This window comes from Anomaloglossus baeobatrachus, chromosome 1 (assembly GCF_048569485.1).
Source record: "Anomaloglossus baeobatrachus isolate aAnoBae1 chromosome 1, aAnoBae1.hap1, whole genome shotgun sequence".
Classification (NCBI taxonomy): domain Eukaryota; kingdom Metazoa; phylum Chordata; class Amphibia; order Anura; family Aromobatidae; genus Anomaloglossus; species Anomaloglossus baeobatrachus.
Genome location: NC_134353.1, coordinates 179,744,443 through 179,770,706, shown reverse-complemented (window position 1 = coordinate 179,770,706; position 26,264 = coordinate 179,744,443). Strand labels below are relative to the sequence as shown.

General features: G+C 46.8%; 2 protein-coding genes across 3 annotated transcripts in view; one reads left to right on the top strand and one right to left on the bottom strand.

The window, feature by feature from the left end:
• The window catches only part of CBR4 (carbonyl reductase 4), a 34,008-nt gene extending 23,046 nt beyond the window's left edge, over nt 1–10,962 (bottom strand). The window contains exon 1 of one of the 2 annotated variants that reach the window (XM_075335092.1): nt 10,881–10,962. The gene's annotated coding sequence lies outside the window, so the exon portion shown is untranslated. Of the gene's footprint in view, nt 1–10,830; nt 10,851–10,880 lie in introns of those variants that run through there. The other variant, XM_075335097.1, reaches the window with a different exon arrangement.
• A 4,616-nt stretch (nt 10,963–15,578) lies between these two features.
• The window catches only part of C1H19orf44 (chromosome 1 C19orf44 homolog), a 91,882-nt gene continuing 81,196 nt past the window's right edge, over nt 15,579–26,264 (top strand). The window contains exon 1 of the mRNA XM_075335078.1: nt 15,579–15,961. The gene's annotated coding sequence lies outside the window, so the exon portion shown is untranslated. The remainder of the gene's footprint in view (nt 15,962–26,264) is intronic.

Below are 26,264 nucleotides of genomic sequence, written 5' to 3'. Positions count from 1 at the left end.
CACCATGTGTCTCATGTCAAGATAGCGAACATACAAACAACGGGTTTTATCAGGCAGCCAAAAATGATGAGTTCATCAAGCAATAACCACTTCAGGAACCGCGGGAGTTTTCTTGCCGTTTTTTTATTGTTTTGTTCACGTTTCCTCTATTTGTCCACATTTTCCCATAAACAATTTTGCTTTAACTGTTTTAAAGGCGTTTTTGTCTGATATTCTAACAATTTAAAAATACGCTAGATTTCAATAATAAATATATAAAACAATAGCGCATTTTGAGGCAAATAAAACTCTCAAAATATGCGTACAAATCACTGGAAAAACATCCAGGCATATTTTTTTTAGCCTTCCCATTGACTTCTATTGTAAAGACTGGATCAGCTTCATTCATCTATTGAATGGCCAGATCACTTATTTCTACCACTTGGTATTTTTCAAAGTTGAAGTGGTTATAAAGCCTAAAGGGCACTTTACACGCTGCGATCTCGCTAGCAAGCAAATCGCTGCCCGTGGCGCACAACATCGCTCGGACCAGTCACACATACTTACCTGCCCTGCGACGTCGCTGTGACCGGCGAACCGCCTCCTTTCTAAGGGGGCGGTTCGTTTGGTGTCACAGCGACGTCACTAAGCAGCCGCCCAATAGAAGCGGAGGGGGCGGAGATGAGCGAGACGAACATCCCGCCCACCTCCTTCCTTCATCATTACGGGCGACCGCAAGTAAGGTGAGGTTCCTCGTTCCTGCGGTGTCACACATAGCGATGTGTGCTGCCGCAGTAACATCGAACAACCTGCGTCCTGCAACAGCAACGATATTTGGGAAATGGACAGCGTGTCAACGATCAACGATAAGGTGAGTATTTTTGATCGTTAGCGGTCACTTGTACGTGTCACACGCAATGAAGTCGCTAACGAGAACGGATGTGCGTCACGAATTCCGTGACCCCCAACGACATCTCGTTAGCGATGTCGTTGCGTGTAAAGCGGCCTTAAGCATCTGAACCGCAATTTCATTTTATAATAGAAAATTGTCACTCAAAAAACACCTGAAAAACAGTGTGAACAAACCCTCCAGAATGAGCTGCCCCCTGGCGCCTGTAACCCCCATCCCCTGGGGCCATTTATCCAATTCTGAAGTGATGATGTTTAACGCCAGACTATGGATCTCTCCGTGCGCCACCCCAGGTAAGGATGGAGCCATGTGAGACCTCCAAGCAGATAAGGATCAGTGGGAACCAACAGCTGCTGACACGTTCCCTTTAAGAGAGTCTCCTCCCAGATTACAGGTGGAGAGCAGGTGGATCAGATGGTGCCGGCAAAGGTCAGAGCTGACTCCAATCACTGCCCTCTACCACAAGGATGCCACCACCTCTGGTGCCATCCCAGAGGGGTCCACTCTTGTGCCCAACTTTATCTGCCAAGACGGCCACAATGTAGAGTGGTCCGAGCACAGGACTGCTCCACATACACAGGCACGTTCCCCCGATCAGTGTTATTCACGTTCTGGAAGCAGTGTATTTTTGCCAAGTCTAAAATGCTGCATTGTACAGTACAAGCACAGTGGGTGGGATTAACAGAAGCCTCACGTCCACTGTGCATTGTTATATTGCATAAAATCCCCTGCGGTGCATGTTTCCGAGCCCCACCATGTCAATTTCTCTTGTGGGAACATGGAGTCTTCTGCGTGGATTTTCCCCATAGACTTGTCTTAAACATAGAATTGCAGGTAACAGACACACGTGCATTTTTGGTTTGTGCCTACATAACAGATTTGTGTGCAGAAAATCTGCACACAAAACTGCATGTTTTCGAAGAAAAAATGCATGGTTTTTATTGCATTTTTGTGGGGGGGGTTTCATGTCATGGATCGCGGGGGTTTAGGCACTGTACCTCCACGATTAGCGCCAGGTTTCCAGCTAATGTTATAGCTGACACCTGGCTTTCACTGCCCGGAGCAGTGCCCGCGCTGCTCCCGTCAGCTTATCCCACTAAATGCAAGTTATCAATCGTAATCACATCATTCAGGAGACAGGAAGGGACCTGATCGTTACCATAACAACCCCGGGTTACTGAGCTACGGATCGCCTCACAGACCATGCTGGATGCATGATGTGTGAGGCAAAGTGTCAGTGCTGCTAGTGCAGCACTGACAGATATAATCCATCGCAGTGATCGTGCATTGCAGTGGATTATATTAGACACAGGAAAAACCACAGAAAGAACTGATACGTTGCAGATTTTTTCTGCGTCAAAATCTGCAAGAACAAAATCTGCAACATGTGCACAGCAAGTCAGGATTCTCATAGACTTTGCTGGGATGCGTTCTTACCCGCAGTTTTCATTAAAATCTGCAAGAAAAAAAAAAGCATGTAAAAACACAGCAAAAATGCAGCGTCGGCACACAGCACACACTAAACAGACAAAAAAACACAATGAAAAAACTCAAGCCAAGCAAACCTAGGCTGTCTGCATGTTGCATCTTTTTATCCTGTCGTTACAAAAATGCAGCTTGTGACCCAAAAAACGCATGAAAGAACATACCGTATGTGTTTTGCCGCATTTATGTTAATGCATTTTTAAAGGAGAAACAAAATAGGACAGGACTAGGGTTATTGATAGATAGCTAGAATAGATGAATAGATCGAGAGAACATATAGGATAGATAGATAGATAAACAGATAGATACAACAGAATAGCTCGATAGATAGAGCGATACCTAGCTTGACCAGCTGTTTTTTTTAATTTTTTTGGGGAAAAAAACTGATGTGGAGTCCCCCCATTTTTCAAATCCAGCACAGAAACCGCAGCAGCTGCAACCCTCAGTTGTGTGCTATATCTTGGCTGGTTATGAGTAAGAAAAAAATATTTATTTTTTGATTTATTAAAAAAAAATATGACATGGGGTCCCCCCTACATTTTATAAAACCAGCCAAGGTATAACAGACAACTGAGGGTTGATATTATTAGGGTGTAAAGGGCCATGGTTATTTGGCCCTTTCCAGCCTAATAATAGCAGCCCGCAGCCGCCACGGAAGTGGAGCATCCATTAGACGTGCCAATTCTGGCGCTGGATCCAGCTCTTTCCATTGCCCTGGTATGGTGGCAATCGGGGTAATAAGAAGTTAATGCCAGCCCACAACTGACATAAAGCCCTAGATTAGTAATGAGAGGCATCTATGACACCCCCCCCCCGTCACTAATCTGTAAGTGAAAGTAAATAAACACAAACACCCAAAAAATCCTTTATTTGAAATAAAAGACAAAAAAAAAAAACAACACTTTTTCACCACTTTATTAACCCCCACAAACAGTCCTGCAGGTCGAAAGAAAGACACACGAGGTCTCACAACGCTTCCAGCACTGCTACATCAGTTCAGGTAGAGACTGATCAGCAGTGACATCACTCAGCTTAGCTGTGGCCACAGCTGAAGGTTCCCACAGTCACCGTTGATTGCGCAGCTCACATCAGTCGCTGCATAAACCTCACAGCGGGCAGTCATGCTCTATGGTCGCTCTGTGTGAATTCAGTTTTAGCAGTACTGGAAGCATCGTGGGACCTCGTGTGGATTACATTGGACCTGCAGGGGTGTTTTGTGGATTAATAAAGTGGTAAAAGAGGGTGCTTTTTGTGTGTGTTATTTTAAAGGAGTTTTTGTGTTTATTTACTTTCCCTTACAAATTAGTAGAGGGGGGTTTCATAGATGCCTCCCATTACTAATATAGGGCTTAGTGGAAGCTGTGGGCTGCTATTATCTCCTTATTACCCCGATTGCAACCGCAAAAGGGCAATCGGGAAGAATTGGGTAAACTTCTGGGACTGTCGCATCTTAAAGGGAACCTGTCAGCAGAATTTTCGAGAGTGCGAGGTACTGAAGTAAAGGGAGGCGACTGAAGATAAGTGTGGCATAGTTTTAACACAATCTCATAGTGGTGATAACTGTAACTGTTTAATTTCATTAGGGATTTGTTGTCTGTGTTTGTCTGGGGTACTGTGAAAAAGCAAAAAAAAAAAAAAAAAAAGTGTGTCTAGTGATTTAGTCAGTAGTATTAGCCACACCTATTCTAGAAGCTTCTAGCAGCTTCTAGTAGTCCTTGTAGAACTATATAAACCAGCCAGAGCAAGCGAGGTGTTGAGAGTGCGAGGTACTGAAGTAAAGGGAGGCGACTGAAGATAAGTGTGGCATAGTTTTAACACAATCTCATAGTGGTGATAACTGTAACTGTTTAATTTCATTAGGGATTTGTTGTCTGTGTTTGTCTGGGGTACTGTGAAAAAGCAAAAAAAAAAAAAAAAAGTGTGTCTAGTGATTTAGTCAGTAGTATTAGCCACACCTGTTCTAGAAGCTTCTAGCAGCTTCTAGTAGTCCTTGTAGAACTATATAAACCAGCCAGAGCAAGCGAGGTGTTGAGAGTGCGAGGTACTGAAGTAAAGGGAGGCGACTGAAGATAAGTGTGGCATAGTTTTAACACAATCTCATAGTGGTGATAACTGTAGCTGTTTAAGAAGAGAAGAGTCGCCGTAAGCTGATCGATTGCTGGGACTTGCCGGGTCTCGCTGTTTGAGGACATCGCAAAACCGCGCGCCTGACGGCGCACGACTTTCGCCTGTCATACGCTACATCAGCATTATGGAAGAGAAGAAAATCCACATGGTCACCTGCAACACATGCTACATGTTTACGGATCTGCCGCACTAAAAATCCAACTTCACCTGTCAAAAGTGCAAACTTGTTGCCCTCTTAGAGGAAAGGGTGCGGGGACTGGAAGAAAGAATAGCAACTTTGAAGCTAATTAAAGAACATGAGGACTTCTTGGACGAGGCAGAAGCAACAATTCAGGATATGGAAAGTGAGAAAAGCTTCAGAACACATACAGAGGCTGAAAAGTGGACACATGTGACCAAAAGAAGCCAGCGGATCAAGTGGTCGGCACCACCCACACAGCTTAGCAACCAATATGAAGCCCTCATGCTGGAGAACGAAAATGGCACAGCTCAGGATGATACCGTCTCTACAGGAGAAGACACAGTATCATCAAAAGAAGTTACTTTGTCAACAAAAGCAGAAACAAAAGACACTCAAAAACACTCAGGAGCAAAATGCAGTGCATCCAGAAAGAAAAGAAGAGTGGTAGTTATGGGCGACTCACTACTAAGAGGCACGGAGGCAACTATCTGCAGGCCGAACATAACCGCACGAGAAGTATGCTGCCTCCCGGGAGCAAAAATCAAGGATGTGGCCAACAGGATACCAACTATCCTCGGATCCAAGGACGAATACCCGTTCCTATTGATACATGTAGGAACAAACGACACGGCAAGAAATGATCTACCAACTATTTGTGAAGACTTTGAAATTCTGGGGAAGAAAATAAAGGAACAGAACGTACAGGTTGTTTTCTCATCAATCCTCCCAGTCGATGGCCATGGTGTCAGAAGATGGAATAGGATACTAGATTTGAACAACTGGCTACGACGGTGGTGCAGGCAGCAAGGATTTGGATTCTTGGACCATGGAGTGAATTACCTCTACGATGGACTTCTCGCAAGAGACGGGATACACCTCACAAAACCTGGGAAACACACGTTCGCCAGAAGGCTTGCCACACTCATCAGGAGGGCTTTAAACTAGAAGAAGAGGGGATGGGAGAAAAAACAGCAGACAAGAACATGCAGCAGAAGGACAAACTAATCAAGGATACTAGATGCCGTAAAGAGGACCCAAGACAGGGTACTAAGAAGGAAGCTGAGAAAAGGGGAGCAAAACTTCTTTCCTGCATGCTGACCAATGCAAGAAGCCTGACCAATAAGATGGAGGAACTGGAGCTGGTAATGTATGAGGAGAAATACGACATAGTAGGAATAACTGAGACATGGTTAGATGACAGTTATGACTGGGCGGCTAACCTGCAAGGATATGAATTGTTTAGGAGGGATCGTAAAAAAAGGAAAGGGGGTGGAGTCTGTCTATATATAAAGTCCAGTTTAAAGCCCAGACTAAGAGAAGATATTCAAGAGGGAAATGAAGAGGTGGAGTCTCTATGGGTGGAGATACAAGGAGGGAAAACTAATAAAATCCTCATAGGGGTTTGTTATAAGCCACCAAATATAACAGAAACTACTGAAAATGTATTATTGAAACAAATAGACAAAGCAGCAAATCACAATGAGGTGATTATTATGGGGGACTTCAATTACCCCGATATAGACTGGGAAACTGAAACCTGTGTATCTCAGAAAGGAAACCGGCTTCTGTCAGTAACTAAGGATAATTATCTGTCCCAACTTGTGCCGGGCCCAACTAGAGGGGCAGCCCTTCTGGACTTAATTTTAAGCAACAGGCCAGATAGAATAACAGACGTACGAGTGGATGGGCACCTAGGGAATAGTGACCACAATATAATACAATTCCACTTGTCCTTCAGTAAGGTGCCTTGGAGGGGGGTTACAAAAACGCTGAATTTCAGGAAAGCAAAGTTTGATCAACTTAGAGAAGACCTTCGCCAAATTGATTGGGACAATGTCCTCAAAAATGGGAGCACAGAAAATAAGTGGGAAATTTTTAAATCGGTATTAAACAGCCACTGTGAGCTAGCCATACCATACAGAAATAAAAGGGCTAGGAACAGGAGAAAACCAATGTGGCTAAATAAGGATGTAAAAGGGGCAATGAATAATAAGAAAAAGGCATTTAAAAAGCTAAAACAAGAAGGCAGCGAGGAAGCATTAAAAATATATAGAGAAAAAAATAAAATGTGTAAAAAACAAATATATTTAGCAAAAGTAGAAACTGAGAGACTCATTGCTAAGGAAAGCAAAACAAATCCCAAACTATTCTTTAATTATATAAACAGAAAAAAGATTAAAATTGATGGTGTTGGCCCTTTAAAGAATAATGAGGGTAAAATCATAGAAAGCGATGTGGGAAAAGCAAATGTTTTAAATACTTTTTTCTCAACTGTGTTCACACAGGAAAAGCATATGCCAGGGGAAATGCAGAGTGATCATGTAAATGCCCCATTAAGTATGACCTGCCTAACCCAGGAAGAAGTGCAGAACCGACTTAGTAACATTAAAATTGACAAATCACCAGGCCCTGATGGCATTCACCCTCGGGTATTAAGGGAGTTAAGTAATGTGATAGACAGGCCTCTATTCCTTTTATTTAAAGACTCTATAGATACTGGGTCTGTTCCACTGGATTGGCGGCTAGCAAATGTGGTACCAATATTCAAAAAAGGGTGCAAAAGGGAACCTGGAAACTATAGGCCGGTAAGCTTAACATCTGTTGTGGGTAAAATGTTTGAAGGGTTTTTAAGGGATACTATTATGGAATGTCTCAATGTTAATAACTGTTTAACTCCATATCAACATGGATTTATGAAGGATCGCTCCTGTCAAACTAACCTGATCAGCTTCTATGAGGATGTAAGCTCTCACATGGACCGAGGAGAATCATTGGATGTCATTTATCTCGACTTCGGTAAAGCATTTGACACTGTCCCACATAAAAGACTGCTAAGTAAAATGAGAAAGCTTGGGCTCGGGGAAAATGTGTGTAGATGGGTAGGTAGCTGGCTTAGTGGTAGAAAACAAAGAGTGGTTATTAATGGTGCATACTCAGATTGGGCCAGGGTTACTAGTGGGGTGCCACAGGGGTCTGTATTGGGCCCCCTACTATTTAATATATTTATTAATGATCTGGTGGATGGTTTACAGAGTAAAATATCAGTATTTGCAGATGATACAAAACTATGTAAGATAGTTAACACAAAGGAGGACAGTTTGCAACTACAGATGGATTTGAGTAAATTGGAGAATTGGGCTGAAAAATGGCAAATGAGGTTTAACACAGATAAGTGTAAGGTTATGCACATGGGAAGGAGAAACAGATGCTACGATTACTTACTAAATGGGAAACTGCTGGGGAAATCAGACATGGAAAAAGACTTAGGCATCTTAGTGAATAAGAATCTAAATTGGAGTGCCCAGTGTCAGGCAGCAGCCACCAAAGCAAATAGGGTGATGGGATGCATTAGAAGAGGTCTGGGGGCACGAGATGAAAACATCATTCTCCCTCTGTACAAATCACTAGTCAGACCACACTTGGAGTATTGTGTGCAATTTTGGGCGCCGGTGCTGAAGAAAGACATTACTGAACTTGAAAGGGTTCAGAGGCGGGCTACTAAAATAATAAATGGAATGGGTGCATTACAATACACGGAAAGGTTATCAAAATTAGGTCTATTTACTCTAGAAAAGAGAAGACTTAGGGGAGACCTAATAAATATGTACAAATATATCAGAGGGCCATATAGAGATCTCTCCCATGATCTGTTTGTACCAAGGACTATGACAAGAACAAGGGGGCATTCTTTTCGATTGGAGGAAAGAAAATTCCTACATCAGCATAGAAGAGGGTTCTTCACGGTAAGAGCAGTGAGGCTCTGGAACTCTCTTCCTGAGGAAGTGGTGATGGCCAACTCACTGAATGAATTTAAGAGAGGAATGGATGCATTTCTTGTTAGCAAAAGTATAGAAGGTTATAAATAGCATAATCTTACAGGTAGATAGAAGAGCGACCAAGATTATTAGAGGAATGGGTGGGCTGCAATACCAAGACAGGTTATTAAACTTGGGGTTAGTTAGTTAGGAAAAACAAAGGCTTAGGGGGATCTAATCACAATGTATAAATATATGAGGGGACAGTACAGAGACCTTTCCAAAGATCTCTTTACACCTAGGCCTGCGACTGGAACACGGGGGCATCCGCTACGTCTTGAGGAAAGAATGTTTAATCATAATCACAGATGAGGATTCTTTACTGTACGAGCAGTGAGACTATGGAGCTCTCTGCCGTATGATGTTGTATTGAGGGATTCACAAGTAAAATTTAAGCAGAGCCTGATCGCATTAATTGAAAAATATAATATTACCAGTTATGTATATTAGATTTTATGACAGGGTGTTGATCCAGGGAACTAGTCTGATTGCCGGATGTGGAGTCAGGAAGGAATTTTTTTCCCCATTGGAGCTTATTTGACACATTGGGGTTTTTTTGCCTTCCTCTGGATCAACATGTTAGGCTACGGGTTGAACTAGATAGACTTAGAGTCTCCCTTCAACCTTAAAAACTAAAAAACTATGAAACTAAAAGATTCCCCTTCTGCAGCTCCTGGGCTGCATTCTAGAAAGGTTCCTCTTGCTACTGTCCCCCCTTTGAGACCTAAACACTTTATAAATTCTTACCTTTTTGTATGCAAATTTGTTTTTATGGTCACTGGGGCGGGCTGTATTTCATTCGTTATTCGCACCCCTGCCGCTGTACGCCGTCCCCCATTGCTCATTTACATACATGAGGACGCCCCCTCATGTAACTGTGTGCTCCCGAGGTCTCGTGCATTCCCAGTGGCACTCTCGCGGGACTGGGCACTGTGCAAAGCGTGAACGCTGGTGAGGTGATTGCGCAGGTGCGAGATTATGGGCGGCGCTGTGATTGTCATCAGCAGCACCATCCAAGTACCCGCCCATAATCTTGTGCCCGCGCTTTTCCCTCTGCCTCCACCGTTATGCGCAAGCGCTGGCCATATGAACCACGTTACCTATTACCCATCTTTCCCTGGAGCAGGAAATAGATGGGAGAAGGAGCACACCATCGATCAATAGAGGAGACGCGCTTGCGCATAATGGTGGAGGCAGAGGGAAAAGCGCAGGCACGAGATTATGGGCGGGTACTTGATGACACTGCTGATGACAATCACTGCGACGCCCATAATCTCGCGCCTGCGCAATCACGTCACCAGCGGTCACACTGTGCACAGTCCCGCGAGAGTGCCACGCTCGGGAGCACACAGTTACATGAGGGCGGCGTCCTCATGTATGTAAATGAGCAATGAGGGACGGCGTGCAGCGGCAGGGGTGCAAATAACGGATGAAATACAGCCCGCCCCTGTGACCATAAAAACACATTTGCATACAAAAAGGTAAGAATTTATAAAGTGTTTATTGAGGTCTCAAAGGGGGCACAGTAACAAGAGGAACCTTTCTATAGAATGCAGCCCAGGAGCTGCAGAAGGGGAATCTTTTAGTTTAATTGCGAAACTTCTGCTGACAGGTTCCCTTTAATGGAGGATGATATGTTTAGGCTGGGGGGTGGCCCAATAACCATGGGTCTCCCCAGCCTGAGCATACCAGCCCCCAGCTGTTGGGCTTAACCTGTGCTGGGTATTATAATATAGGGGGACCCTACACCAATTTTTTATTTACTTATTTTACTGTAGAAAATAGATTGGAAGCCTCACTCAGCGTGGGGGCACGTCTGACTGCAACCAATCACAGACACCAGTGGGCGGGGGAAGCAGTGCATATTCAATGAAGGTAATGAGCAGCAGCTGGAGCAGTGTGACAGTCGCCCCTGAGAATCGGTGAGTATGAAGCGCTTGTTCCTACACCTTTGCGCCGGATTCTGGTCCCCATAGACTTTATGTGTAGACCGGCATCTGGCCAGATACCGGGCATCAATCCCCCATTGACTCAGAGTTTCTCCTCTAAAAACTACATTAAAAAAAAAAAAAAGCAAAAAAATCCCAACAAAACGCATGTGTTCGTTTATGCGTTTTTGGGGCCACAAGCTGCATTTCTGTCACCATAAGATAAAATAATGCACAAGGTTGCAGCCTGCAGACAAGAGGTGGGGATGGTGCAGAAATTCTTCAGTCCAAAACTCCCCTGATCCCGACTGTGGCTGGAAGGGCAGAGTGATCCGTGCAATCTACATTACACACTGAGCCGGGGTCAGCAACACACGGGACTGAGGAAGCCACGGCCACACTCACTCAGCAGCGGGGTCTGCGCCCTGCTCCGCTATACACACAGCGGCACGTACCGTCCTCACCGCAGACAGTGCAGCGACTGCGAGGGGAGCGTCTAAATCCCAGTGGCCAAGGACCTCTGCTGACGTCACGCCCATGTGACACACTCTTGTGTGGGAGGAGCCTATAGTTTCCCTGCAGTCAGTGTATTAGTGATGGGCAGTCCGGCTCTTTTTGATGAGCCGGCTCATTCGGCTCGGCTCACCAAAAAGAATCGGCTCTTTCGGCTCAAAAAAACGGCTCTTTTTTAAAAAAAAACCCCTCTGCTCCACCTTGTGATGATACAGAACCTCACCTGTACATTGGGAACCTCATTCTACACCCTTGTATGTATCTAGTGAAGCAGTAAAAACAGTTTTTAGCATTATTGTTTCCGTTTCCTCAGATTGTCAGCTCTTCTGGACAGGGCCCTCGCTCCTCTTTTATGTTGTGTTTTTTGTACATGTCCTTTCTACATTAGTCAGTGCTCTGATATGTGTCGCTCCTACAAAAGATTATAATTCCTGAAAATAAAGGCGAGTTGCAGTTACTGTGCTGCCTGTCACTATATGTGCAACACACACACACTGTACATACTGAACACAAAGGACACACATACATACACACATTGTACACACATACTGTACATACTGAACACAAAGGACACACATACATACACACATTGTACACACATACTGTACATACTGAACACAAAGGACACACATACATACACACATTGTACACACATACTGTACATACTGAACACAAAGGACACACATACATACACACATTGTACACACATACTGTACATACTGAACACAAAGGACACACATACATACACACATTGTACACACATACTGTACATACTGAACACAAAGGACACACATACATACACACATTGTACACACATACTGTACATACTGAACACAAAGGACACACATACATACACACATTGTACACACATACTGTACATACTGAACACAAAGGACACACATACACACACATTGTACACACATACTGTACATACTGAACACAAAGGACACACATACATACACACATTGTACACACATACTGTACATACTGAACACAAAGGACACACATACATACACACATTGTACACACATACTGTACATACTGAACACAAAGGACACACATACATACACACATTGTACACACATACTGTACATACTGAACACAAAGGACACACATACATACACACATTGTACACATACTGTACATACTGAACACAAAGGACACACATACATACACACATTGTACACACATACTGTACATACTGAACACAAAGGACACACATACACACACATTGTACACACATACTGTACATACTGAACACAAAGGACACATACATACACACATTGTACACACACACTGTACATACTGAACACAAAGGACACACATACATACACACATTGTACACACATACTGTACATACTGAACACAAAGGACACACATACACACACATTGTACACACATACTGTACATACTGAACACAAAGGACACACATACATACACACATTGTACACACAAAGGACACACATACATACACACATTGTACACACACTGTACATACTGAACACAAAGGACACACATACATACACACATTGTACACACACACTGTACATACTGAACACAAAGGACACACATACATACACACATTGTACACACACACTGTACATACTAAACACAAAGGACACACATACATACACACATTGTACACACATACTGTACATACTGAACACAAAGGACACACATACATACACACATTGTACACACATACTGTACATACTGAACACAAAGGACACACATACATACACACATTGTACACACACACTGTACATACTGAACACAAAGGACACATACATACACACATTGTACACACACACTGTACATACTGAACACAAAGGACACACATACATACACACATTGTACACACACACTGTACATACTGAACACAAAGGACACACATACATACACACATTGTACACACATACTGTACGCACACCAACATATGGAAGCATAGGATACTGAATAGCAAAATCAGTTTATTACAACACAACCTGGAACAGAAATGTTTAAATGCTAACATAGCATGGGTCCAACTTCTGCTGGTGGTGCACAGCACTACAAGTCCCAGCAAGTGGAACACAATATGGCAATGCAACACTAGTTACATACCAACTTTTTTAACAGTTAAGTGACAATAAATGTCATTGAGGTAGTATTGCACATCAAACAAATGTATAGAGGTTGTCCTGACTAACATTGATGGTCTGGCCTTACTATAGGTAATCAATGTGTGATGGCTGGAGGGCGGATGTGCGGTATCTAGCCGCTGTCACTACATACAAGATGGAGCACCTTCATAACGGCAAATCTGGCCAACATTAAGAAGAGCTGATCATCCGAGGTGTCGGGTGCGGCCCTACAGCAATCACACATTGATCAACTAAAGCAGAGGTGAGGACCTCCAGGTCTGGAGGGTGCAGGTCATGTGTTCAGGATTTCCTTATGGTACTGTCACACTGGTGGAGGATCGCCTCTGAACATGCCTGTAGTCCAGGCGAGGCAGGGAGCTATACTTTGTATGGCTCCCGTCATGTGTTAGAACACTATTGCTGCGTCACACGCGGCAATGTGTTCAGATCGCCTGCTCCTCATCGCCAGGTTTCCCAGCAGTGCTAGGCAACCTCCGAATTCAGGAGATGAGCGGTGGCAGCGGGATATTGCCCTGTCACACGAGGCGACACACTGGCGATGTCATTGTAACTTGACCATGCCTACTAAGTTGCAGCAACATCGCCAGTGATACCTCCCTGTCTGACGGGGTCTTTAGTATTGCACAGTTGATAATTGAATCATCTACACTGTGTGTGGCACTCAAGACCTGAAGTTTCCCATCTCTGAATTAAAGTAAGGGCCCTGTCACACATGTCAATGTGGTGGGCAACGTCGCTGATGACCATGTGACCCCGCCCACCGCATCAACGTCACGGGTGAGATGTCATATGTGACGATCTCACCTGCGACTTCTCCTGCAATGTCGCTGTGTGATGCCATAGCATCACACCAGTGTCTCCAGGAGCTATAGTGCAGCTCTTGAAGTCGCTGGTGTGAAGGTGTCACATGCAGCGATGTCGCTAGATTGCAGTTGCGTGGTTTTCGGTCCGGACCGAAAACTTCGCGACTGTGACCAGCGATAAATTGTGGGGCGATTTTGCCGGGTCACACGTGGCGATGCACTCACGATATCGCCACAGTGACATCGCTGTGGCGATATCGTGAGTCACATTAGGCTGCGGGGAAACCAGGAGAGGTAAGTACAGATTTATTTTTTAATGAGTACACGCTCGCCAGAGGATTATGGGGGAGGAGGGGGGTGCATTATAGTCTATGGTGAGTTGTGAGGCTGCATTATGCTATGTGGAAGGCTGTGAGGCTGCATTATACTATATGGAGGGCTGTGAGGCAGTATTATACTATATGGAGGATAATGGGGGTGCATTATTATAATTGGATGACTATGGGGGACTATGGGATGCATTATAATATATAAATGACTATGAGGGTGCATTGTGATATATGGGGATGCGTTATAATAATTGGATGACTATGGTGGTGGGAGGGGAACACCATATATACCAGGATAAGGGACATATATACACGGGGCCCATACATATGATCTGACTAACATGTGTGCGCACGGAGTGTGACAGGTGGGGGAGTGCCCAGGTCTACATTTCACACTGTGGCTCACCAGACTCTAGTTACGCCACTGATAATTAGGAAGCGATACAAAAAAAAGTGTTTTATAGATGTGTGCAGATGTCAGATCTATTTACATCTAAAAATGCCAGGATTTGTTAACAGAAATAGAAAAAAAGTCTTAACTGCGAGAATTGTGACACCGCAACGCCACAGACACATGCATATAGAGGCTAATGAATATGTTGTATGTAGTCACCAAACTAGTAAAAAAATATCAATTGTGGTCACAAAAAAAAATACACACACACATGCACAGACACACACACACACACACGCACGCACGCACGCACGCACGCACGCGCACACACACACACACACACACACACACACACACACACGCACACACACACATGCGCACACACACACTCATACACACACACTCTCACACACACACAGACACTCACACATATACACACACACACTCTCTCACACACACACAGCAGCTTCCACTAAACATTGAAGGAATGGAGACATGGCTTATTATCAATAATTTTCTCTCTTTTATGCCAGAAAGAAAACCTTACAGGTTTAAATGAACATGTCAGGGGTCCATTGTTATCAGCAAACAAGCTGAGCCCCTCTCCTCCTACACATTACCATATGTGCCAGTCGAGGTCAGAAAACTTAACCCTAACACATCATTCCCTGATACTCAATTGTGCCCACTGAACTAAGGAAGAACCACTATGTGTGTATAGCTTTAAGTGTCAGCTCCTGCCCAGAGCTTGTGTTTACTTTACTCTTCTCCTTATCTCCTGCTTCCCCCTGAAGCAGAGAAAAAAAAAAAAAAAGCGGCTCTTTATGGCTCGTTCACTTTGATGATTCGGCTCATATCGTTCACTTCAAAGAGCCGGCTCAAAGAATCGGCTCGTTCGCGAACGACACATCACTACAGTGTATGTACAGTTTGCCGTTGAAGCAGCAGGATGTTTCCGGCCCTGGGTGTGTAATATAGGTGGATTCTGTCACCGTGATGATCGTATGCTTCACGCATGAATGGCTGTCAGTGAGCCTGGAGGGGCGCCAGCAATTACCCACAGACCAGCATATTGCCAAAGTCAACTAACCTATGCTAAGAAAGCTCCCCCAACAGTGTCTGCAAACGAGGCTTGGAACGCAAACACAAGCACTAGCTGTGTCCAATAAGTGTGCGACAGTTGACTGCGGCTGCGCCTGTTACCATGGTCCTGAATGCATGGAGTCGTGCGGGGATCTAGTGTCTCTACAGGGAACCGGCAGATAGCGCTGCTCGGGTCAGAAGAACCCGGGACCCCCGGACACCGATCGTGCTGAGGAATTTATTCCTGCTTCTAGTTACAGCTGATCTGAGGTGAAAGCTGGTTATATGCGGTAGTAAATCTGCTTATGTGTACAGTGCTATAAGATGCATAGTGAATATGCTAATATACAGTAAATCTATGTGTATGGTGAATATTATATGTACAGTAAGTATGGTAATGCTGCTCTCTAGGGCGAGCTCTAACCTGTGATATATATTGGCTCAGTGCTTAGCACTGTGGCACGGTGGCTGAGTGCTTAGCACTGTGGCACGGTGGCTCAGTGCTTAAGGGTGCTTTACACGCTGCGACATCGCTAGCGATCTTGTTAGCGATATGACACACCAGATCGCAGATAAGATTTGCCGAGATCGCACGTAGGTCATATTTTTCTTGCCGGTCACATGTGCGATCTCGGCAAATCGTATCTACGATCTGCCGTGTTACATCGCTAACGAGATCGCTACCGATGTCACAGCGTGTAAAGCACCCTTTAGCACGGTGGCTCAGTGCTTAGCACTATGGCACGGTGGCTCAGTGCTTAGCACTATGGCACGGTGGCTCAGTGCTTAGCACTATGGCACGGTGGCTCAGTGCTTAGCACTATGGCACGGTGGCTCAGTGCTTAGCACTATGGCACGGTGGCTCAGTGCTTAGCACTATGGCACGGTGGCTCAGTGCTTAGCACTATGGCACGGTGGCTCAGTGCTTAGCACTATGGCACGGTGGCTCAGTGCTTAGCACTATGGCACGGTGGCTCAGTGCTTAGCACTATGGCACGGTGGCTCAGTGCTTGGCACTATGGCACGGTGGCTCAGTGCTTGGCACTATGGCACGGTGGCTCAGTGCTTGGCACTATGGCACGGTGGCTCAGTGCTTAGCACTGTTGCTTTGTAGCATTGGGGTCCTGTGTTTAAATCCCACTAAGAACAACATCTGCAAGTAGTTTGTATGTTCTTCCCGTGTTTGCGTGGGTTTCCTCCCACACTCCAAAGACATACAGATACAGAATGTAGAAAGTGAGCCCCAATGGGGACAGTGATGATCACATCTGTAAAGTGCTGTGGAATTAATAGCACTATATAAGTGTAACTAAATACTCCTGTTTTATGCAATCTGCACAATTTTTTTCACACCTATATGTTAACATTTTTTTCAAGTTGCTCTATATCAGATCTTGCATAAGGTGTAAGTCAATGTGTCTGAGCCCCAATGCAGAATCTGTAGCTAGGTTCTACCAAGTGCCAGTCATAGCCACAATGTCATATGTGGACAGGGCACCGTGACCTCAGTCCTGGTTGGGTCCATGTGAGGCTGTGGCTACACACACCTGGTAGATAAAGCTGCTCATTTTATGAGGTACACCGTGAGCCTGCACCATGGCTGAGGTGTAGACAGAACGGGGCTGCCCCACAATTGGCCAGCCTCCTCCACACACCTCACCAGCCACATCAGCCTCCAGCCACGCTGTCTTGTGGCCAGACACAAACAAAAGCCGATTTCTCACATAATTTTTTTTTCTCTTAATATGAAAAATGTCCAGATGGGGTTTTTTGTTTCAGTATGTCTGATCCATTTTTGGTCTTCCGTGTCCAATTTTACAATCCTTTTATTGCATCTGTTTTTTCTGGCATGAAAACAAGAAAATAAAATGTAAGCTTTCATTATCCAACAAACAATAAAATATGGAGCGTATATCTTTTCGGGGCTATAGCCATGCATTGGTACGTATGATTCACTACACAGGTCAAGACGGACTTTTTTTTCTTTTTTTGCGGACAGCCGGTCTTCAAAATAAATAAATAAAAAAAAGAAATATATATATACAGTGTATGTGTGTGTATGTATGTATGTATGTATGTATGTATGTGTGTATGTATATATATGTATATATATATAATATATATATATATATATATATATATATATATATACTAGAAGGTGGCCCGATTCTACGCATCGGGTATTCTAGAATTTACGTATTGTGTAGTTAATGTATGATTTTTGTGATAGATAGATTAGATATAGATGTTGTTGTGTGTAGTTACCAAGTGTTTGTGTAGGGCACTGTACATGTTCTGGGTGTTGTCTGGGTGTGGCGGGGGTGAGAGCGGTGTTGTATGTGTGTTGCGTTGTTTGTGGAGCACTGTGTGTCTGTAGCGTTGTGTGTGTGTGTGTGTGTTGCGCGGTTTGTGTGGGTGTGGTGTGTTTTTGGGGAGGTATGTTTTGTGCAATGTGTGTGTGTGTGTGTTGTGCGGTATGTGCATATATTTATGTATGCCGCGGTGTTTGTGTGTTGGATGTTGTGTGTGTGTGCAGCGTTGTCTGTGTGTGTGGGTGTCTGTGTAGGGCGGTGTTTGTGGTTCCCAGTGTGTGTGTGTGGTGTGTTGTGTGTGTTGGGGGGAGGTGTGCACCTCCCATCGTGCTCCATCCCCCATGCTGCGCACCCCCCATCGTGCTCCATCCGCCATGCTGCGCACTCCCAAACGTGCTCCATCCGCCATGCTGCGCACTCCCAAACGTGCTCCATCCGCCATGATGCGCACTCCCAAACGTGCTCCATCCGCCATGCTGCGCACTCCCAAACGTGGTCCATCCGCCATGCTGCGCACTCCCAAACGTGGTCCATCCGCCATGCTGCGCACTCCCAAACGTGGTCCATCCGCCATGCTGCGCACTCCCAAACGTGGTCCATCCGCCATGCTGCGCACTCCCAAACGTGGTCCATCCGCCATGCTGCGCACTCCCAAACGTGGTCCATCCGCCATGCTGCGCACTCCCAAACGTGGTCCATCCGCCATGCTGCGCACTCCCAAACGTGGTCCATCCGCCATGCTGCGCACTCCCAAACGTGGTCCATCCGCCATGCTGCGCACTCCCAAACGTGGTCCATCCGCCATACTGCGCACTCCCAAACGTGGTCCATCCGCCATGCTGCGCACTCCCAAACGTGGTCCATCCGCCATGCTGCGCCCTCCCAAACGTGCTCCATCCGCCATGCTGCGCCCTCCCAAACGTGCTCCATCCGCCATGCTGCGCCCTCCCAAACGTGCTCCATCCGCCATGCTGCGCCCTCCCAAACGTGCTCCATCCGCCATGCTGCGCCCTCCCAAACGTGCTCCATCCGCCATGCTGCGCACTCCCAAACGTGCTCCATCCGCCATGCTGCGCACTCCCAAACGTGCTCCATCCGCCATGCTGCGCACTCCCAAACGTGCTCCATCCGCCATGCTGCGCACTCCCAAACGTGCTCCATCCGCCATGCTGCGCACTCCCAAACGTGCTCCATCCGCCATGCTGCGCACTCCCAAACGTGCTCCATCCGCCATGCTGCGCACTCCCAAACGTGCTCCATCCGCCATGCTGCGCACTCCCAAACGTGCTCCATCCGCCATGCTGCGCACTCCCAAACGTGCTCCATCCGCCATGCTGCGCACTCCCAAACGTGCTCCATCCGCCATGCTGCGCACTCCCAAACGTGCTCCATCCGCCATGCTGCGCACTCCCAAACGTGCTCCATCCGCCATGCTGCGCCCTCCCAAACGTGCTCCATCCGCCATGCTGCGCCCTCCCAAACGTGCTCCATCCGCCATGCTGCGCCCTCCCAAACGTGCTCCATCCGCCATGCTGCGCCCTCCCAAACGTGCTCCATCCGCCATGCTGCGCCCTCCCAAACGTGCTCCATCCGCCATGCTGCGCACTCCCAAACGTGCTCCATCCGCCATGCTGCGCACTCCCAAACGTGCTCCATCCGCCATGCTGCGCACTCCCAAACGTGCTCCATCCGCCATGCTGCGCACTCCCAAACGTGCTCCATCCGCCATGCTGCGCACTCCCAAACGTGATCCATCCGCCATGCTGCGCACTCCCAAACGTGGTCCATTCGCCATGCTGCGCACTCCCAAACATGCTCCATCCCCCATGCTGCGCACTCCCCATCGTGCTCCATCCCCCATGCTGCACCAGCATCAGCCTCTCTCCTCCCAGCATCAGCCTCTCTCCTCCCAGCATCAGCCTCTCTCCTCCCAGCATCAGCCTCTCTCCTCCCAGCATCAGCCTCTCTCCTCCCAGCATCAGCCTCTCTCCTCCCAGCATCAGCCTCTCTCCTCCCAGCATCAGCCTCTCTCCTCCCAGCATCAGCCTCTCTCCTCCCAGCATCAGCCTCTCTCCTCCCAGCATCAGCCTCTCTCCTCCCAGCATCAGCCTCTCTCCTCCCAGCATCAGCCTCTCTCCTCCCAGCCTCAGCCTCTCTCCTCCCAGCCTAAGCCTCTCTCCTCCCAGCCTAAGCCTCTCTCCTCCCAGCCTCAGCCTCTCTCCTCCCAGCCTCAGCCTCTCTCCTCCCAGCCTCAGCCTCTCTCCTCCCAGCCTCAGCCTCTCTCCTCCCAGCCTCAGCCTCTCTCCTCCCAGCCTCAGCCTCTCTCCTCCCAGCCTCAGCCTCTCTCCTCCCAGCCTCAGCCTCTCTCCTCCCAGCCTCAGCCTCTCTCCTCCCAGCCTCAGCCTCTCTCCTCCCAGCCTCAGCCTCTCTTCTCTCAGCCTCTCTTCTCTCAGCCTCTCTCCTCCCAGCCTCCCCCAGCATCAGCCTCCCCCAGCATCAGCCTCTCCCCTTCCAGCCTCCCCCAGCATCAGCCTCCCCCAGCATCCGCCTCCCAGCCTCCCCCAGCATCAGCCTCCGCCTCCCAGCCTCCCCCAGCATCAGCCTCTCTCCTCCCAGCCTCCTCCAGCATCAGCCTCTCTCCTCCCAGCCTGCCCTAGCATCAGCCTCCCCCTCCAAGCCTCCCCCAGCATCAGCCTCCCCCAGCATCAGCCTCTCTCCTTCCAGCCTCCCCCAGCATCAGCCTCCCCCAGCATCAGCCTCCCCCAGCATCAGCCTCCCCCAGCATCAGCCTCCCCCAGCATCAGCCTCCCCCAGCATCAGCCTCCCCAAGCATCAGCCTCCCCCAGCATCAGCCTCTCTCCTTGCAGCCTCCCCCAGCATCAGCCTCTCCCAGCATCAGCCTCTCTCATCCCAGCCACCACCAGCATCAGCCTCCCCCAGCATCAGCCTCTCTCCTCCCAGCCTCCCCCAGCATCAGCCTCCCCCAGCATCAGCCTCTCTCCTTCCAGCCTCCCCCAGCATCAGCCTCTCTCATCCCAGCCACCCCCAGCATCAGCCACCCCCAGCATCAGCCACCCCCAGCATCAGCCTGCCCCAGCATCAGCCTCTCTCCTCCCAGCCTCCCCCAGCATCAGCCTACACCCTCCCAGCCTCCCCTAGCATCAGCCTCCCCTAGCATCAGCCTACACCCTCCTAGCCTCCCCCAACATCAGCCTCCCCCTCCCAGCCTTCCCCAGGATCAGCCTCTCTCCTCCCAGCCTCCTCCAGCACGCCGTGCTCCTCTGCCAACACTCACAGATCCGATCGCATACTCACACACACCCACCCACCCGATCGCATACACTCACACCCACCCGATCGCATACACTCACACCCACCCGATCGCATACACTCACACCCACCCTATCGCATACACTCACACACACACACATTGACGATATTGCACATACGCGCTCACTCACAACATCCGGAGATACCACATGCTTCTGGCCATGTGATCCTCCGGCAGGTCCTGGAAGCTCACAGCACAGAATCGCGGCCGAGAAGCAAGCGATATCTCCGGATGCTGTGAGTGTGTGGATGCGATGTGATGTGTGTGTGAGAGTGAGTGTGATCTGATGTGTGTGTTATGTGTGTGTTGTTATGTGTGTGCGTGTGGATGTTCCGCCGCTGCAGGACCTTGATGCGCTGGTAACTATGCTACCATGGTTACCAGCGCATCCCGTCCCCCACTCGCACGGGAGCCCACACCAGCATACGGCGGCAAACCCCAGCAATGCGAGGGTTTGTGTCGGCTGGGTTGGCGGCGTATGCTGATGTGGGCTCCCAGGGGTACAGTACTCACCTGAGAGTCGTGTCTTCATGTCAGTTCGGGGGATGCGTGCGGGGGGCGGGGCCAGAGCGAGCATGCATTGCGTGAGGGGGGCGGGGCGTGGCCGAGTTGCCAATACGTGCAGGGTGCCGGGGCGAGAGGCCAATCCGTGTGGCGGGCGGAGCCTGTGCGAGCGGCCGGCCAATCCGCTTTGTGTCACCGTAAGGACACAATTTTGGAGCAAGACAGACAGACAGATAGACAGACAGAATAAGGCAATTATAGATATATATATATATATATATATATATATATATATATATATATATATATATATATATATATATATATATATATATATATATTACAGTGCCTACAAGTAGTATTCAACCCCCTGCAGATTTAGCAGGTTTACACATTCGGAATTAACTTGGCATTGTGACATTTGGACTATAGATCAGCCTGCAAGTGTGAAATGCACTGTAGCAAAAAAGAATGTTTATTTATTTATTTTTAAATTGTGAAAAGTTTATTCAGAGGGTCATTTATTATTCAACCCCTCAAACCACTAGAATTCTGTTTGGTTCCCCTAAAGTATTAAGAAGTATTTCAGGCACAAAGAACAATGAGCTTCACATGTTTGGATTAATTATCTCTTTTTCCAGCCTTTTCTGACTAATTAAGACCCTCCCCAAACTTGTGAACAGCACTCATACTTGGTCAACATGGGAAAGACAAAGGAGCATTCCAAGGCCATCAGAGACAAGATCGTGGAGGGTCACAAGGCTGGCAAGGGGTACAAAACCCTTTCCAAGGAGTTGGGCCTACCTGTCTCCACTGTTGGGAGCATCATCCGGAAGTGGAAGGCTTATGGAACTACTGTTAGCCTTCCACGGCCTGGACAGCCTTTGAAAGTTTCCACCCGTGCCGAGGCCAGGCTTGTCCGAAGAGTCAAGGCTAACCGAAATACAACAAGGAAGGAGCTCCGGGAAGATCTCATGGCAGTGGGGACATTGGTTTCAGTCAATACCATAAGTAACGTACTCCACCGCAATGGTCTCCGTTCCAGACGAGCCCGTAAGGTAACTTTACTTTCAAAGCGTCATGTCAAGGCTCGTCTACAGTTTGCTCATGATCACTTGGGGGACTCTGAGACAGACTGGTTCAAGGTTCTCTGGTCTGATGAGACCAAGATCGAGATCTTTGGTGCCAACCACACACGTGATGTTTGGAGACTGGATAGCACTGCATACGACCCCCAAGAATACCATCCCTACAGTCAAGCATGGTGGTGGCAGCATCATGCTGTGGGGCTGTTTCTCAGCCAAGGGGCCTGGCCATCTGGTCCGCATCCATGGGAAGATGGATAGCACGGCCTACCTGGAGATTTTGGCCAAGAACCTCCGCTCCTCCATCAAGGATCTTAAGATGGGTCATCATTTCCTCTTCCAACAAGACAACGACCCAAAGCACACAGCCAAGAAAACCAAGGCCTGGTTCAAGAGGGAAAAAATCAAGGTGTTGCAGTGGCCTAGTCAGTCTCCTGACCTTAACCCAATTGAAAACTTGTGGAAGGAGCTCAAGATTAAAGTCCACATGAGACACCCAAAGAACCTAGATAACTTGGAGAAGATCTGCATGGAGGAGTGGGCCAAGATAACTCCAGAGACCTGTGCCGGCCTGATCAGGTCTTATAAAAGACGATTATTAGCTGTAATTGCAAACAAGGGTTATTCCACAAAATATTAAACCTAGGGGTTGAATAATAATTGACCCACACTTTTATGTTGAAAATTTATTAAAATTTTAACTGAGCAACATAACTTGTTGGTTTGTAAGATTTATGCATCTGTTAATAAAACCTGCTCTTGTTTGAAGTTTGCAGGCTCTACCTTATTTGCATCTTATCAAACCTGCAGGGGGTTGAATACTACTTGTAGGCTGTGTGTGTGTGTGTGTGTGTGTATGTATGTATGTACGTACGTATGTATGTATGTATGTATGTATGTATGTATGTGTGTGTGTGTGTGTGTATGTATGTGTGTGTATATATATATATATATATATATATATATAAAAAACTAAATTATAAGAAACAGTAGACTTCATTGTAATGGATCTGTGTTCTATCTACCTCAAAAAACGATTAACCAAAGGAACTGATGTGTAAAAGAGCCCTAAGGCCACGTGCACACATTGAGTATTTGGTGAGGTTGTTTACCTTAGTATTAACCAGAAGTGGGTAATAAATACAGAAGAAGTGGTTCCCGTGTTTCTATTGTACTTTTCCTTTGATTGTCCCACTCCTGGTTTCGGCTTACAGATACTGAGGTAAAAACTCGCCAAATACTAAATGAGTGCACGTGGCCTTAAGGCCCCTTTACATGCGTCAATTTATCGGGAGATATGTCGTCGGGGTCACGGATTCCATGACTCATATCCGGCATCGTTTACGACGTCGTTGCGTGTGACATCTACGAGCGACTCTGAACGATCGCAAATAGGATGAAAATCGTGGATCGTTGGCACGTCGTTCATTTTTAAAAAATTTTTTGTTTGGGGAAGCAGCCGACATATTGCTCCGTTTGACACCCTGCCAACATCGAACAACATTCAAACGACCGTCTGGGTCCAACAATATATCGTTGATCGCTGATGCGTCGATTTTGAGATCATTACGTGTGACATCAAATAAACGACCTATAAGCAATACCGGCACATTGTAAATACGATCTGGGCGTGTCACGTCGCACATGCGATCGTCAGATAAATTGTAGCGTGTGACAGGCCCTTTACAAATACTGAGGTAAAAACTTCACAAATACTAAATGTGCGCACGTGACCTTACAAGTACTGAGGTAAAAAAAAAAATCAGCAAATACTCAATTTGTGCACGAGGCCTTAAAAATGCTGAGGTAACAACTCACCAAATACTGAATGTGTCCACATGGCTTTACAAATACTGAGGTCAAAACTCACCAAATACTAAATGTGTGCACGTGTCCTTACAAATACTGAGGTAAAATACTCTCCAAATACTGAATGTGTGCACGTGGCCTTACAGATACTGAGGTAACAAATCACCAAATACTAAATGTGTGCATGTGACCTTACAGATACTGAGGTAACAAAATAACCAAATACTCACTGTGCACGTGGCCTAAGAAGACCTGCTGGGACAGAAGGTAGTAGCTGAAAATCGGGGCACCTATTAGATGTGAATGATACCAGCTGAGCCCATACCGGGCATGTGGCTGTTGTGTTTTATTAATGGCATCTGTTTCTAACAGCGGCAATCGTAGCTTGCTCCAAAAGCTGCTGTTTAACTATTTAGATGCCGCTGACAGTCACTGACAGGTGCATTTAACTTGTTCCTTTCCTGGTGCACGGCTATACCAGTGCCCATATGTATGTACCCCAAAATGGTCTAAATAAACCTATAGCTTGGCATGCAAAAAGCTCCATTGATATAACATTTTATTTTTCCAAGCCTGCTAAAATTTAGTTACTGATATACAAGGATCCAATCTTTTTTTATTTTCAGCACAGTTTTTGCGCCATGCCATGTTGTAGCTTCTCACGGAGATTGAGGCTAGAATTCTGGCTTAAAGGGAACCTGTCACCTAGAATATGCGTTCTGCCCTATCAGCAGACGCATGTGTGCCCTAATTACACTTCCCTACCCATCCCTGTGTTATAAAATTGTATAATATGAAAGTAATAAAAAACGTTTTATTACCTTCATATTTCCTATGTAAATAGCAGGGTATTTGGTCACAGGGGCGGCGCCTTGCCCATGCATACTTTCCGTGGTATCAAGCCCCTGTGGGCGTGATACCATGGAGTCACATGAGCGACGTCACCGTCGTTCATTCTATCCTGCGCGCATTGTGGCAGGCTTCTTTTCCAGGTGTTCACGCGCCGGCTTCAGACGCGCACTGCGCGTGTACAGTGCACGTCTGAAACTGCCAAGGAGAACCCGGAAGAGAAGCCTGCCGCAATAGTAAGTGTAAACGCGCGCAGGATAGAATGAGCGACGGGGACGTCGCTCATGTGACTCCATGGTATCACGCCCACAGGGGCTTGATACCACGGAAAGTATGAAGGGCAAGGCGCCGCCCCTGTGACCCAATACCCTGCTATTTACATAGGAAATATGAAGGTAATAAAACGTTTTTTATTACTTTCATATTATACAATTTTATAACACAGGGATGGGTAGGGAGGTGTAATTAGGGCACACATGCGTCTGCTGATAGGTCAGAACGCATATTCTAGGTGACAGGTTCCCTTTGACCCCGATTCATCAAAGCCATTAAAGTGTGAACTTCACAAAACTTGGACTTTTGGGATCTCTATTGTGAATAAACTGTTGGACATTTGGAGGACGCACACTGCGCTCTGCTTATACATGATCTCATGCCCTGGTTCTTAGGCAAAGCTAGCCACG